This window comes from Athalia rosae, chromosome 3 (genome assembly GCF_917208135.1).
Source record: "Athalia rosae chromosome 3, iyAthRosa1.1, whole genome shotgun sequence".
Classification (NCBI taxonomy): domain Eukaryota; kingdom Metazoa; phylum Arthropoda; class Insecta; order Hymenoptera; family Athaliidae; genus Athalia; species Athalia rosae.
In genome coordinates, this window is record NC_064028.1 from 2,390,522 (window position 1) to 2,406,747 (window position 16,226).

General features: G+C 39.1%; 1 protein-coding gene across 4 annotated transcripts in view; it reads right to left on the minus strand.

The window, feature by feature from the left end:
• The window catches only part of LOC105685281 (protein sidekick), a 37,470-nt gene that overhangs the window by 19,157 nt on the left and 2,087 nt on the right, over positions 1-16,226 (minus strand). The gene's annotated exons all lie outside the window — the stretch shown is intronic.

Consider the following 16,226-nt stretch of genomic DNA (forward strand, 5'->3'; position numbering starts at 1 on the left):
ACATCTGCAAAGTGTCCTGTAAGGGATCGACCACGAACGATCCTCGTCCCGCAGGTCCTTTTGGATCCTCAACATTTAAACGGTTGATCCCTTTAGAATATACATTTGGTTTTTCTTTTCTTTCGAGTGAGATTTACTGAATTTTGACGTGTATACGTTACAATAAATCGTTCAAGGAATGGAAACTTTTCCCTCTCTTCAAATCCAGGAGATCTTCTTCTCCGTCAGCTTAATCTTTCTGTTTCGTTATTCTTCTCAGTTTTTTGTCAATTCCAGACACCCTCGCCGCGCGCTCTCCTGAGGGATCGTCGAGTGTTGAAAACTTTTTCAAATCTTCAGTGCCACCATATTGCATTCCGCCATTACGTATACTATGGACGCAATACAGGTGGATACTAATGAGATGAAATAAAGGGAGAAGGAAAATCAAATACACCGGGCGTTTCACCTTCGATTACAGAGGTCAAATAATTACCTCGTGTAACATAAGCGTATAGGTGTTATAATAACGTATCGGAAGTTCGTTGTGCACGAGAAGCAATATTTGTCAATATGGAGGTCAGGAAATTTAGGCTCGCTTCGATCCTATTATAGGACCTGCGATGGTAATCGAAAACTAATCCCCCAAGCGGTGTGCGATGAGAAAAAAAAACAAAAAAAAAAAAATGATGACTACAAATGTAGAAGTTGAGCCGTTGAATCGCATCGTCCTGTGTAAGGTTGCAGAAACGGAACAAGTGATCTGAAAGAATTAAGATACCTTAACATCTCGCTAAGAAGATAAATATAAATGAATGAGAGAAAAATTATAACAGATCCTTGCTCAAGTTACCAACCATACAACTTTGTCTTCGTTGATCGACAATTGATTCTCCAACGAATTCCACATGTTGATTTCAGTTCGTTTTCTTATCCTATTCCCAGATCCTTCCGATCTCGATTTTTCTATTCGTCCGTTCGCCATCGGCAGAAGCAGAAGCAGGAGCAATGTCGCCTTCGTTCCAGGACAACGTCGTCGATACAATATCTATCACGGGTGTGAACTTATCGTCCAGAAATATTGGGCGCATATCTCTCAGTTGTACACCTTCACGTCTTTTACCTGACGTCCTCGCGCAGTCCCACCACACACGCGCGAAGCCTCGAATTTTATACTTTCAGCTTATAAGGAAGAATGATCTCTAACGTAGAGCCGCGGGAGAGAAGAACCTTGCCGAGGGCGGTCAGTGGCCTTTGGTGTTGCACCGGCTGCACCATCCGAGCCTAGAAAGACGGGTGCGGGACGGACGGACGGACGAACGGACCGGAGTCTCTCCTTCTTTTCCTTTTTTCCTTGTGCCGTCAACTTCTCTTTTTCCTTTTCCTTTCTTCAGTTCCTTTTTTCTTGCACGGTACAGTCCGTCACGGGCGAGGTTTACACGTTACGTACGTACAGTGTGTCCGTATACCTGTGCGCATAACGCGTGTGTATAGTATAAGTGATATTAGAAGGGCCGAAGAACCTTAAACCGTAAATAGTATTGGTGCGGACGTTGTGAAACATTTAATTACATACCTGATATATTTTCATTGACTGTGAGTCGATAATCGAGTAATTTTCTACAGAGAGACATACGTACGCATGTGTACGTGATTTTTCACTAGTGCATGGGATTTGCGGAAAAGTGGACTGGACCGTCCCGCAGCTCGTCGAGCGGTCACTTTTAGGGCTAAACACAAAATCGTATTTAGGTAGGCGATGAGAACGGTAGGAACGTTACAACGACGGTGTTGGCGGTGCTGCTGCATGGTAAGAGCATTTTCGAGGGTGCATTTTCCACCCCCCCAAAAAAAAAAAAAAAAAAAAAAAAGGGATGCTCTCCACACGTTACGTAAAACACCGCACACCGCATGCCGCAGCACTAGAGCTTTGCTTTATCTGTTTTCTCTCCGAAAGATTAAATTACAGGACTGCAGAAGCGGAGTCGTTTTTTTCTCTCTCTCATGGTTAGCGTCGTCGCGTTTGCCGGTCATTATAATACTTTGCCGTACGTATACTTCGGCTCAGGAGGACCGCCATCTTCTTCCTCTTCTTATTATATGTATACGTATACATGTGCTTCGTTTTCGTCGCATGATTGATATACGAAATCTCGTGCACTTGTAACGGCTTCAACTTTTATACACAAGGTATTCCGCATTCGTATACCTGTACGGCACACACAGAAGGTTTTTCGAGGGTGATTCTTTCCTCATTCCTTCCTCATTTCGTACTTCGGTATACGGTAAATAAAAATCGTCGACATATACGTGCCCATATTTATACATAGCCCGTCGCTAATTGGGTTAAGATTAATTAGAATAATTAGCTTCGAAATTCCAAACTGTAAAAACGTGGCTGCTATATGTGTATGAGAAGGAACGTGCGTACACGCACTACATACCAAAGACGCTAATAACGACGACGATAACAATACTGTGGGAACAAATTTCCGTAGTACACAGTACGGTATATAGTAATGTGAAGAATGAACGATGCGTTCTTGGGAGAGTTTATCCGAACTGACTCTCTTTCTTCTTGGTAGATATACACGAATATAAGATGGACATAATACACCTGTTCGCACGCACTTTGTTCCACGTACGTTACACGCATAAAGTCCGACAAGATCGGATGAAGGTGGAGGAATAGTGGAAGAAACTATAAGAGACGGAGAAGAAGAAGGAGAAGGAGACGACGAGGACGATGATGATGATGATGATGATGATGATGATGGTCGCGATAATGGTGATGAGGATGATGATAGTGGCGCATCGCGGCACAGGTATACCTGTACATGCCTGGTATACAACACCAGTTTGATTTTGAAAGGGAAACGTGGAAGGGACATCCGGTCGGCGCGCAGCAGCGGCAGCGATACAGGGAATGAACGTTCGCTCGGCCATCAAGAGAACATTCAGGCACGTAATTCTCCTCACCGTCGTACTCTTTTTTCCTCTCCTCGCGTATAGTTTCCTTTTTGTATTCCTCTTCTCTATAATCCGCCTAGCTGCAAAAAGCATGTGAAGACGCATATACGCGATGCATTGCGACCCATCGTCAGGAATCGAAATTAGCGGAGTAAATGAAACGCGCGCAAATCCGATCAAATATACGAGTATTCCCTTGAGATCTGTATCCCGAAAGATATATTCCCTGCATACTTTTACGTACTCCCGTTACTTTCGGATATGAAAATTAAGAACCTCGTTCTCCACATCCCCCGTTTGTCTAGTTTTTTTTTCTCTTTTTCATACCTGCCGGCAGCAGCACGCGATGCGAAACAAGGTGGGCATATGTACGAGGGTAGGTTGAAAAATTTTTTTCCACCTGATGATTACTCGATCGATTGCATGAGTAGATGATTTTGACTTTCAGATTTCGATTCCTGAGCTGATTATATGTGAGATTACTCTTGGAGAACCAAAAAAAAATTCGATTTTTGAGCAAAAACTAAATCATTGTTTTGATTAGGTTTAATATGCTTTTCATACGTATTTTGATTTCAGGAATTCGAAACTGGAAGCCAAATTGATCTATCTGCGGAAATTACCGAGTTATCCCCATTTTTTCGCATTTTTTGGTACAAATTTGAGGATATCTCGGAGAGAAATAATCGTAGCTCAATTTGGACGACAGATTCGTGTTCCTGAGGTCAAAATACATCAGAAAAGTGTCATACGATCAATTCGCAAGGAAAAAAAAAAATTGACCCAAATATCCCCACGGGGATTCGAACCCGCGCAATTCATCGATTTTTGGGTCGAAAATCAACATTTTTTTTTCGTGGGTTTCCCATGCTATTCTCATGTATTTCGATCTCAGAAATTCGAATCTGAAAGCCAAATTGATCTATCTGCGGAAATTACCGAGTTATCCCCATTTTTTCGCATTTTTTGGTACAAATTTGAGGATATCTCGAAGAGAAATAATCGTAGCTCAATTTGGACGACAGATTCGTGTTCCTGAGGTCAAAATACATTGGAAAAGTGCCATACGATCAATCCTCATTCAAATTCCTGGGTACGAATCACATTAAACTAGACGATAAAATGAATTTTTTCTTCTCGATCCCGAAGAGCTGAAAAATGGCGATCACTCGGTCAATTTCAGAGATAGATCAATTTTTCTTTCAGAATCGGATTCCTGAGGTCAAAATACATCAGAAAAGTGTCATACGATCAATTCGCAAGGAAAAAAAAAAATTGGCCCAAAAATCCCCACGGGGATTCGAACCCGCGCAATTCATCGATTTTTGGGTCGAAAATCAACATTTTTTTTTCGTGGGTTTCCCATGCTATTCTCATGTATTTCGATCTCAGAAATTCGAATCTGAAAGCCAAATTGATCTATCTGCGGAAATTACCGAGTTATCCCCATTTTTTCGCATTTTTTGGTACAAATTTGAGGATATCTCGAAGAGAAATAATCGTAGCTCAATTTGGACGACAGATTCGTGTTCCTGAGGTCAAAATACATTGGAAAAGTGCCATACGATCAATCCTCATTCAAATTCCTGGGTACGAATCACATTAAACTAGACGATAAAATGAATTTTTTCTTCTCGATCCCGAAGAGCTGAAAAATGGCGATCACTCGGTCAATTTCAGAGATAGATCAATTTTTCTTTCAGAATCGGATTCCTGAGGTCAAAATACATCAGAAAAGTGTCATACGATCAATGCGCAAGGAAAAAAAAAATTGGCCCAAAAATCCCCACGGGGATTCGAACCCGCGCAATTCATCGATTTTTGGGTCGAAAATCAACATTTTTTTTTCGTGGGTTTCCCATGCTATTCTCATGTATTTCGATCTCAGAAATTCGAATCTGAAAGCCAAATTGATCTATCTGCGGAAATTACCGAGTTATCCCCATTTTTTCGCATTTTTTGGTACAAATTTGAGGATATCTCGAAGAGAAATAATCGTAGCTCAATTTGGACGACAGATTCGTGTTCCTGAGGTCAAAATACATTGGAAAAGTGCCATACGATCAATCCTCATTCAAATTCCTGGGTACGAATCACATTAAACTAGACGATAAAATGAATTTTTTCTTCTCGATCCCGAAGAGCTGAAAAATGGCGATCACTCGGTCAATTTCAGAGATAGATCAATTTTTCTTTCAGAATCGGATTCCTGAGGTCAAAATACATCAGAAAAGTGTCATACGATCAATGCGCAAGGAAAAAAAAAAATTGGCCCAAAAATCCCCACGGGGATTCGAACCCGCGCAATTCATCGATTTTTGGGTCGAAAATCAACATTTTTTTTTCGTGGGTTTCCCATGCTATTCTCATGTATTTCGATCTCAGAAATTCGAATCTGAAAGCCAAATTGATCTATCTGCGGAAATTACCGAGTTATCCCCATTTTTTCGCATTTTTTGGTACAAATTTGAGGATATCTCGAAGAGAAATAATCGTAGCTCAATTTGGACGACAGATTCGTGTTCCTGAGGTCAAAATACATTGGAAAAGTGCCATACGATCAATCCTCATTCAAATTCCTGGGTACGAATCACATTAAACTAGACGATAAAATGAATTTTTTCTTCTCGATCCCGAAGAGCTGAAAAATGGCGATCACTCGGTCAATTTCAGAGATAGATCAATTTTTCTTTCAGAATCGGATTCCTGAGGTCAAAATACATCAGAAAAGTGTCATACGATCAATGCGCAAGGAAAAAAAAAAATTGGCCCAAAAATCCCCACGGGGATTCGAACCCGCGCAATTCATCGATTTTTGGGTCGAAAATCAACATTTTTTTTTCGTGGGTTTCCCATGCTATTCTCATGTATTTCGATCTCAGAAATTCGAATCTGAAAGCCAAATTGATCTATCTGCGGAAATTACCGAGTTATCCCCATTTTTTCGCATTTTTTGGTACAAATTTGAGGATATCTCGAAGAGAAATAATCGTAGCTCAATTTGGACGACAGATTCGTGTTCCTGAGGTCAAAATACATTGGAAAAGTGCCATACGATCAATCCTCATTCAAATTCCTGGGTACGAATCACATTAAACTAGACGATAAAATGAATTTTTTCTTCTCGATCCCGAAGAGCTGAAAAATGGCGATCACTCGGTCAATTTCAGAGATAGATCAATTTTTCTTTCAGAATCGGATTCCTGAGGTCAAAATACATCAGAAAAGTGCCATACGATCAATGCGCAAGGAAAAAAAAAAATTGGCCCAAAAATCCCCACGGGGATTCGAACCCGCGCAATTCATCGATTTTTGGGTCGAAAATCAACATTTTTTTTTCGTGGGTTTCCCATGCTATTCTCATGTATTTCGATCTCAGAAATTCGAATCTGAAAGCCAAATTGATCTATCTGCGGAAATTACCGAGTTATCCCCATTTTTTCGCATTTTTTGGTACAAATTTGAGGATATCTCGAAGAGAAATAATCGTAGCTCAATTTGGACGACAGATTCGTGTTCCTGAGGTCAAAATACATTGGAAAAGTGCCATACGATCAATCCTCATTCAAATTCCTGGGTACGAATCACATTAAACTAAACGATAAAATGAATTTTTTCTTCTCGATCCCGAAGAGCTGAAAAATGGCGATCACTCGGTCAATTTCAGAGATAGATCAATTTTTCTTTCAGAATCGGATTCCTGAGGTCAAAATACATCAGAAAAGTGTCATACGATCAATGCGCAAGGAAAAAAAAAAATTGGCCCAAAAATCCCCACGGGGATTCGAACCCGCGCAATTCATCGATTTTTGGGTCGAAAATCAACATTTTTTTTTCGTGGGTTTCCCATGCTATTCTCATGTATTTCGATCTCAGAAATTCGAATCTGAAAGCCAAATTGATCTATCTGCGGAAATTACCGAGTTATCCCCATTTTTTCGCATTTTTTGGTACAAATTTGAGGATATCTCGAAGAGAAATAATCGTAGCTCAATTTGGACGACAGATTCGTGTTCCTGAGGTCAAAATACATTGGAAAAGTGCCATACGATCAATCCTCATTCAAATTCCTGGGTACGAATCACATTAAACTAAACGATAAAATGAATTTTTTCTTCTCGATCCCGAAGAGCTGAAAAATGGCGATCACTCGGTCAATTTCAGAGATAGATCAATTTTTCTTTCAGAATCGGATTCCTGAGGTCAAAATACATCAGAAAAGTGTCATACGATCAATGCGCAAGGAAAAAAAAAAATTGGCCCAAAAATCCCCACGGGGATTCGAACCCGCGCAATTCATCGATTTTTGGGTCGAAAATCAACATTTTTTTTTCGTGGGTTTCCCATGCTATTCTCATGTATTTCGATCTCAGAAATTCGAATCTGAAAGCCAAATTGATCTATCTGCGGAAATTACCGAGTTATCCCCATTTTTTCGCATTTTTTGGTACAAATTTGAGGATATCTCGAAGAGAAATAATCGTAGCTCAATTTGGACGACAGATTCGTGTTCCTGAGGTCAAAATACATTGGAAAAGTGCCATACGATCAATCCTCATTCAAATTCCTGGGTACGAATCACATTAAACTAAACGATAAAATGAATTTTTTCTTCTCGATCCCGAAGAGCTGAAAAATGGCGATCACTCGGTCAATTTCAGAGATAGATCAATTTTTCTTTCAGAATCGGATTCCTGAGGTCAAAATACATCAGAAAAGTGTCATACGATCAATGCGCAAGGAAAAAAAAAAATTGGCCCAAAAATCCCCACGGGGATTCGAACCCGCGCAATTCATCGATTTTTGGGTCGAAAATCAACATTTTTTTTTCGTGGGTTTCCCATGCTATTCTCATGTATTTCGATCTCAGAAATTCGAATCTGAAAGCCAAATTGATCTATCTGCGGAAATTACCGAGTTATCCCCATTTTTTCGCATTTTTTGGTACAAATTTGAGGATATCTCGAAGAGAAATAATCGTAGCTCAATTTGGACGACAGATTCGTGTTCCTGAGGTCAAAATACATTGGAAAAGTGCCATACGATCAATCCTCATTCAAATTCCTGGGTACGAATCACATTAAACTAGACGACAAAATGAATTTTTTCTTCTCGATCCCGAAGAGCTGAAAAATGGCGATCACTCGGTCAATTTCAGAGATAGATCAATTTTTCTTTCAGAATCGGATTCCTGAGGTCAAAATACATCAGAAAAGTGTCATACGATCAATGCGCAAGGGAAAAAAAAAATTGGCCCAAAAATCCCCACGGGGATTCGAACCCGCGCAATTCATCGATTTTTGGGTCGAAAATCAACATTTTTTTTTCGTGGGTTTCCCATGCTATTCTCATGTATTTCGATCTCAGAAATTCGAATCTGAAAGCCAAATTGATCTATCTGCGGAAATTACCGAGTTATCCCCATTTTTTCGCATTTTTTGGTACAAATTTGAGGATATCTCGAAGAGAAATAATCGTAGCTCAATTTGGACGACAGATTCGTGTTCCTGAGGTCAAAATACATTGGAAAAGTGCCATACGATCAATCCTCATTCAAATTCCTGGGTACGAATCACATTAAACTAGACGATAAAATGAATTTTTTCTTCTCGATCCCGAAGAGCTGAAAAATGGCGATCACTCGGTCAATTTCAGAGATAGATCAATTTTTCTTTCAGAATCGGATTCCTGAGGTCAAAATACATCAGAAAAGTGTCATACGATCAATGCGCAAGGAAAAAAAAAAATTGGCCCAAAAATCCCCACGGGGATTCGAACCCGCGCAATTCATCGATTTTTGGGTCGAAAATCAACATTTTTTTTTCGTGGGTTTCCCATGCTATTCTCATGTATTTCGATCTCAGAAATTCGAATCTGAAAGCCAAATTGATCTATCTGCGGAAATTACCGAGTTATCCCCATTTTTTCGCATTTTTTGGTACAAATTTGAGGATATCTCGAAGAGAAATAATCGTAGCTCAATTTGGACGACAGATTCGTGTTCCTGAGGTCAAAATACATTGGAAAAGTGCCATACGATCAATCCTCATTCAAATTCCTGGGTACGAATCACATTAAACTAGACGATAAAATGAATTTTTTCTTCTCGATCCCGAAGAGCTGAAAAATGGCGATCACTCGGTCAATTTCAGAGATAGATCAATTTTTCTTTCAGAATCGGATTCCTGAGGTCAAAATACATCAGAAAAGTGTCATACGATCAATGCGCAAGGAAAAAAAAAAAATTGGCCCAAAAATCCCCACGGGGATTCGAACCCGCGCAATTCATCGATTTTTGGGTCGAAAATCAACATTTTTTTTTCGTGGGTTTCCCATGCTATTCTCATGTATTTCGATCTCAGAAATTCGAATCTGAAAGCCAAATTGATCTATCTGCGGAAATTACCGAGTTATCCCCATTTTTTCGCATTTTTTGGTACAAATTTGAGGATATCTCGAAGAGAAATAATCGTAGCTCAATTTGGACGACAGATTCGTGTTCCTGAGGTCAAAATACATTGGAAAAGTGCCATACGATCAATCCTCATTCAAATTCCTGGGTACGAATCACATTAAACTAGACGATAAAATGAATTTTTTCTTCTCGATCCCGAAGAGCTGAAAAATGGCGATCACTCGGTCAATTTCAGAGATAGATCAATTTTTCTTTCAGAATCGGATTCCTGAGGTCAAAATACATCAGAAAAGTGTCATACGATCAATGCGCAAGGAAAAAAAAAAATTGGCCCAAAAATCCCCACGGGGATTCGAACCCGCGCAATTCATCGATTTTTGGGTCGAAAATCAACATTTTTTTTTCGTGGGTTTCCCATGCTATTCTCATGTATTTCGATCTCAGAAATTCGAATCTGAAAGCCAAATTGATCTATCTGCGGAAATTACCGAGTTATCCCCATTTTTTCGCATTTTTTGGTACAAATTTGAGGATATCTCGAAGAGAAATAATCGTAGCTCAATTTGGACGACAGATTCGTGTTCCTGAGGTCAAAATACATTGGAAAAGTGCCATACGATCAATCCTCATTCAAATTCCTGGGTACGAATCACATTAAACTAGACGATAAAATGAATTTTTTCTTCTCGATCCCGAAGAGCTGAAAAATGGCGATCACTCGGTCAATTTCAGAGATAGATCAATTTTTCTTTCAGAATCGGATTCCTGAGGTCAAAATACATCAGAAAAGTGTCATACGATCAATTCGCAAGGAAAAAAAAAAATTGGCCTAAAAATCCCCACGGGGATTCGAACCCGCGCAATTCATCGATTTTTGGGTCGAAAATCAACATTTTTTTTTCGTGGGTTTCCCATGCTATTCTCATGTATTTCGATCTCAGAAATTCGAATCTGAAAGCCAAATTGATCTATCTGCGGAAATTACCGAGTTATCCCCATTTTTTCGCATTTTTTGGTACAAATTTGAGGATATCTCGAAGAGAAATAATCGTAGCTCAATTTGGACGACAGATTCGTGTTCCTGAGGTCAAAATACATTGGAAAAGTGCCATACGATCAATCCTCATTCAAATTCCTGGGTACGAATCACATTAAACTAGACGATAAAATGAATTTTTTCTTCTCGATCCCGAAGAGCTGAAAAATGGCGATCACTCGGTCAATTTCAGAGATAGATCAATTTTTCTTTCAGAATCGGATTCCTGAGGTCAAAATACATCAGAAAAGTGTCATACGATCAATGCGCAAGGAAAAAAAAAATTGGCCCAAAAATCCCCACGGGGATTCGAACCCGCGCAATTCATCGATTTTTGGGTCGAAAATCAACATTTTTTTTTCGTGGGTTTCCCATGCTATTCTCATGTATTTCGATCTCAGAAATTCGAATCTGAAAGCCAAATTGATCTATCTGCGGAAATTACCGAGTTATCCCCATTTTTTCGCATTTTTTGGTACAAATTTGAGGATATCTCGAAGAGAAATAATCGTAGCTCAATTTGGACGACAGATTCGTGTTCCTGAGGTCAAAATACATTGGAAAAGTGCCATACGATCAATCCTCATTCAAATTCCTGGGTACGAATCACATTAAACTAGACGACAAAATGAATTTTTTCTTCTCGATCCCGAAGAGCTGAAAAATGGCGATCACTCGGTCAATTTCAGAGATAGATCAATTTTTCTTTCAGAATCGGATTCCTGAGGTCAAAATACATCAGAAAAGTGTCATACGATCAATGCGCAAGGAAAAAAAAAAATTGGCCCAAAAATCCCCACGGGGATTCGAACCCGCGCAATTCATCGATTTTTGGGTCGAAAATCAACATTTTTTTTTCGTGGGTTTCCCATGCTATTCTCATGTATTTCGATCTCAGAAATTCGAATCTGAAAGCCAAATTGATCTATCTGCGGAAATTACCGAGTTATCCCCATTTTTTCGCATTTTTTGGTACAAATTTGAGGATATCTCGAAGAGAAATAATCGTAGCTCAATTTGGACGACAGATTCGTGTTCCTGAGGTCAAAATACATTGGAAAAGTGCCATACGATCAATCCTCATTCAAATTCCTGGGTACGAATCACATTAAACTAGACGATAAAATGAATTTTTTCTTCTCGATCCCGAAGAGCTGAAAAATGGCGATCACTCGGTCAATTTCAGAGATAGATCAATTTTTCTTTCAGAATCGGATTCCTGAGGTCAAAATACATCAGAAAAGTGTCATACGATCAATGCGCAAGGAAAAAAAAAAATTGGCCCAAAAATCCCCACGGGGATTCGAACCCGCGCAATTCATCGATTTTTGGGTCGAAAATCAACATTTTTTTTTCGTGGGTTTCCCATGCTATTCTCATGTATTTCGATCTCAGAAATTCGAATCTGAAAGCCAAATTGATCTATCTGCGGAAATTACTGAGTTATCCCCATTTTTTCGCATTTTTTGGTACAAATTTGAGGATATCTCGAAGAGAAATAATCGTAGCTCAATTTGGACGACAGATTCGTGTTCCTGAGGTCAAAATACATTGGAAAAGTGCCATACGATCAATCCTCATTCAAATTCCTGGGTACGAATCACATTAAACTAGACGATAAAATGAATTTTTCTTCTCGATCCCGAAGAGCTGAAAAATGGCGATCACTCGGTCAATTTCAGAGATAGATCAATTTTTCTTTCAGAATCGGATTCCTGAGGTCAAAATACATCAGAAAAGTGTCATACGATCAATTCGCAAGGAAAAAAAAAAATTGGCCCAAAAATCCCCACGGGGATTCGAACCCGCGCAATTCATCGATTTTTGGGTCGAAAATCAACATTTTTTTTTCGTGGGTTTCCCATGCTATTCTCATGTATTTCGATCTCAGAAATTCGAATCTGAAAGCCAAATTGATCTATCTGCGGAAATTACCGAGTTATCCCCATTTTTTCGCATTTTTTGGTACAAATTTGAGGATATCTCGAAGAGAAATAATCGTAGCTCAATTTGGACGACAGATTCGTGTTCCTGAGGTCAAAATACATTGGAAAAGTGCCATACGATCAATCCTCATTCAAATTCCTGGGTACGAATCACATTAAACTAGACGATAAAATGAATTTTTTCTTCTCGATCCCGAAGAGCTGAAAAATGGCGATCACTCGGTCAATTTCAGAGATAGATCAATTTTTCTTTCAGAATCGGATTCCTGAGGTCAAAATACATCAGAAAAGTGTCATACGATCAATTTTTTTAAATAAAAATTTTTGGCCAAAATTTGAAAAAATCGTAAGGGGTACCCCTTGGAAAAATCTCAAATTTCGACAAAAAATTTTTATTTTTCAAAATTGATCGTATGGCATTTTTCTTATGTATTTTGACCTCAGGAACACGAATCCGTTGTCCAAATTGAGCTATGATTTTTTCCCTTCGAGATATCCTCAAATTTGTACCAAAAAAGGCGAAAAAATGAGGATAACTCGGTCATTTTTGCAGATAGAGCAATTTTTCTTCCGGATTCGAATTCCTGAGCTCAAATTACATTAATCTAGACTAGAAAATGAATTTTTTTTTTTTGGTCCCCAAATGATGAAAATTGGCGATAACTTGGCCAATTTTAGAGATAGATCAATTTTTCTTTCAGAATCGGATTTCTGAGGTCAACATACGTAAGAAAAGCATATTAAACCCATTTAAATGACTGATTTATTTCTTGCTCAAAAATCGAAGTTTTTTCTGGTTTTTCAAGAGTAATCTCACGTATAATTAGCTCCGGAATTCAAATCTGAAAGCCAAAATCATCTACTCGTGCAATCGATCAAGTAATCATCAATTATTCGCTGTCGGGAGCAGAAAAATTAAGACACATCTATTGGGTTCAGTCGTAGACCCACTTTGATTTATCGCAATCCATGCATGGGTCGAAATATTCGAATTTCTCGGTCTACGAGGCAGCTTATCTGGAGTCAGGTAGCCACGGGCGAGGGGGTTTGTTGTGGGGCGTCACCTCTGCTCAGCCCCGAAGGTGACGTCTCACAACAAAGCGCTACGCTACGCTACTCAACTTCAATTTTAAGTCAAAGAAAGAGCATGTCATTTTTTGATTTTATACTTGACTGACAAAAATAATAGGAAAAAAATTTTGAACAGTGAACGAGTAAAAAACAATCACAATCGACAATTTTTTGATATTTTCTATGATTTTTGACCAAAACAAAAAACTTTTTTTGTTGGAAGTACCCCACTTGATTAATTATTTATTCAAAAAACGAATGGGCTACCTCAAAATATTAAGTGAAAAATTTTTTCCAAATTTGAAAAATTTTCTTTTCTCATAAGGTACAAATTCTGCCCCCATGCTAGAAAAATAAAAAAAAAAAAAACAATTTTTCTCAACCCACCCTAATACGTACCGAGGCATCTAGGTGGTACCTACGTATCGGTTACCTTGCGTCATCTAATGGGGTGAAGCAGGGCGGGCGGGAGGGTGGCTGAAAATCGAGAGAGAACGGGCAGGGTGGCGCAAGGGAAGAAGAAAGAAGTGCAGAAGAAGTGAAAGAAAGAAATAAAAAGAAGAGGAGGAGAAAGGCTGAGAAGTAAAGTGAAGAGAGCGATACATCTGTATACCTATAGCTAGGTGAGGGAACAGAGGCCGACCGCGAGATAACTTGGGACAAACTCGAAGCGAAATACCCGAACCTCTTGGCTCCTTGTCCTCCATTGTTCCCTCGGTTCAGCTGACGTCGGTGATACCCACATTTATAAAACACACCTTTATTACACGTTATACTCATGCACCTCACAAAAGCAAAGGCAGAACCTCCTCCTTTCTACGAAACTACTTCCTACCCTGCAGCGTCACCACACGACCACCGGCCATGTATGTATTTTTACATACAACTTGTACAATACCGTTGTAAGCGCGCGTAAATTGATACCTCTATAGATAATACATAAGTACATATGTACCTACGTACGTTACATACATTTGTACACATGTGTGTGCGGTACAAGTGCAGCCGAAGAACGTGGTGTAAATATGTTATACGAGGGGTAATGTGAAAAGTTGTAAAAAAAAAAACAGTACGTGATGAGTTTTAATTCAATCGTCATTGGATATTGGCTTTTGTACAACATTTCCGTACGACTACCCGTTGTCGTCGTATGTACTATTCCGTTGCACCATCTTGCGAAATTATTCTCATTTTCTCCGAATACAGGAAAAAGAAAAATTACAGCTATGTCATATAAATCCCCAAGGTATTTTTCGATGAATTCGAGAGTGAGTCAGTGTTCTCTCTTTCAAATACATATAATAAGGAGATGATTATTTGACGGGGCAGCAGCAGCGGTCCAACCGCGAGTGAATGACACACGTTGAATAGAGAAATTCGAAGATGACTCGGTAGACGAAGGCTTGTTTCCTTTTTATTTTCTCTTGGTTTTTTGTCTGGGAGAATTTATATTTGACGTAACGTATGAGGGGAGAGTGACCTGTGCATGAGGTTGAAGATAGGATGTTATATACCGTTGAAATGCTACTCAACTTTCGCGTTACAATCGCCTGTTTCTCTTCATCCTTAAGGATATTTTAGACGGTATAATTAGCGGGTAGGTATGTAGGTTGAGGATAAAAAAGAAAAAAGGAACGGATAAACCGATCCGGACGAAGAGACGGCGGCGAACGGGCACGTGCTGTGTCATTGCAACCGAGCTGTTACAAAGGGTCACCGTTTTAACTCAATTCACACAATTGCCCGGATTAACCCCGTAATAAATCTAAATTAGAGAATATAACGCGCCTGTGCAGAAGGACATTATTTTATCGCATAGGTATGAATTATACGTATATCCGATCCGATATGATTTATTATATTTTAACTAATTTCACGCAATCCGTGGCGCAACGGTGCATGCGGAATCGGATATTTATGCAAACTCGTCTCGATCGATGAATAAAAAGGAAAGAAGACGTACGCTTCGTTAAAATCTTCATTCTTGCAGCATCGTGACGATGAAAACAACACGAGCGTCATTTCGCATTAGCATACGTAGAAATGAGAATAAAATTTCATTCGTCGGATCATATCCTGTACACGTTATACGTTTGAGATATACATATACTTTATATTCCTCAAAGACTTCTTTGTCACAATTATTCGATAGTATGAATGGAAAAAAATGATAAAATGAAATGGAAGAGAGGAAAAAATTAAGATTTATTCTACGGAGTATCACGTTTATACGTTATTAAGATAAATCACCGCTGCAGTTGCACACACCATTCGTACACATGCATGTGTAATTATATGGATGCGTATTAAAATTTCGGCATTACGATACCGTGTGTATACGTTGAAGAGTATCGATTAGCTGAATATCATGTAGAGCCAGATACGTACAACTGTAATAATGCTAATGACATGAACAAAAAATAACGATAACCACGTAGTAATCTGTAGTAAAAACAACGGCAAACACTTAGTTCGTCGAGTTATTTGAGTATACATAATACAAAGAATATAACATTACATAATATTAAACTCCATACCGACACGCGAGGGCATTCAAGGTTTGGTTGGTCGACGAATGCAGGAGAATGTACTACAACAACGTACGTACGATAAAAAGCTACGCGTACAAGATCCGTATACATATACATGTTAAATATATGAGATAGCGATACACGCGAGTAAATGTAGAAATACACATGTACACATACGAGTGAGTTCGGTCATGAGTTTTAAACTCGGCTTGATCGATTCTTAGAATTGAATCACGGTGATTCACGATTAGCCGTTATCGAAGTTGTATCACCGGAAA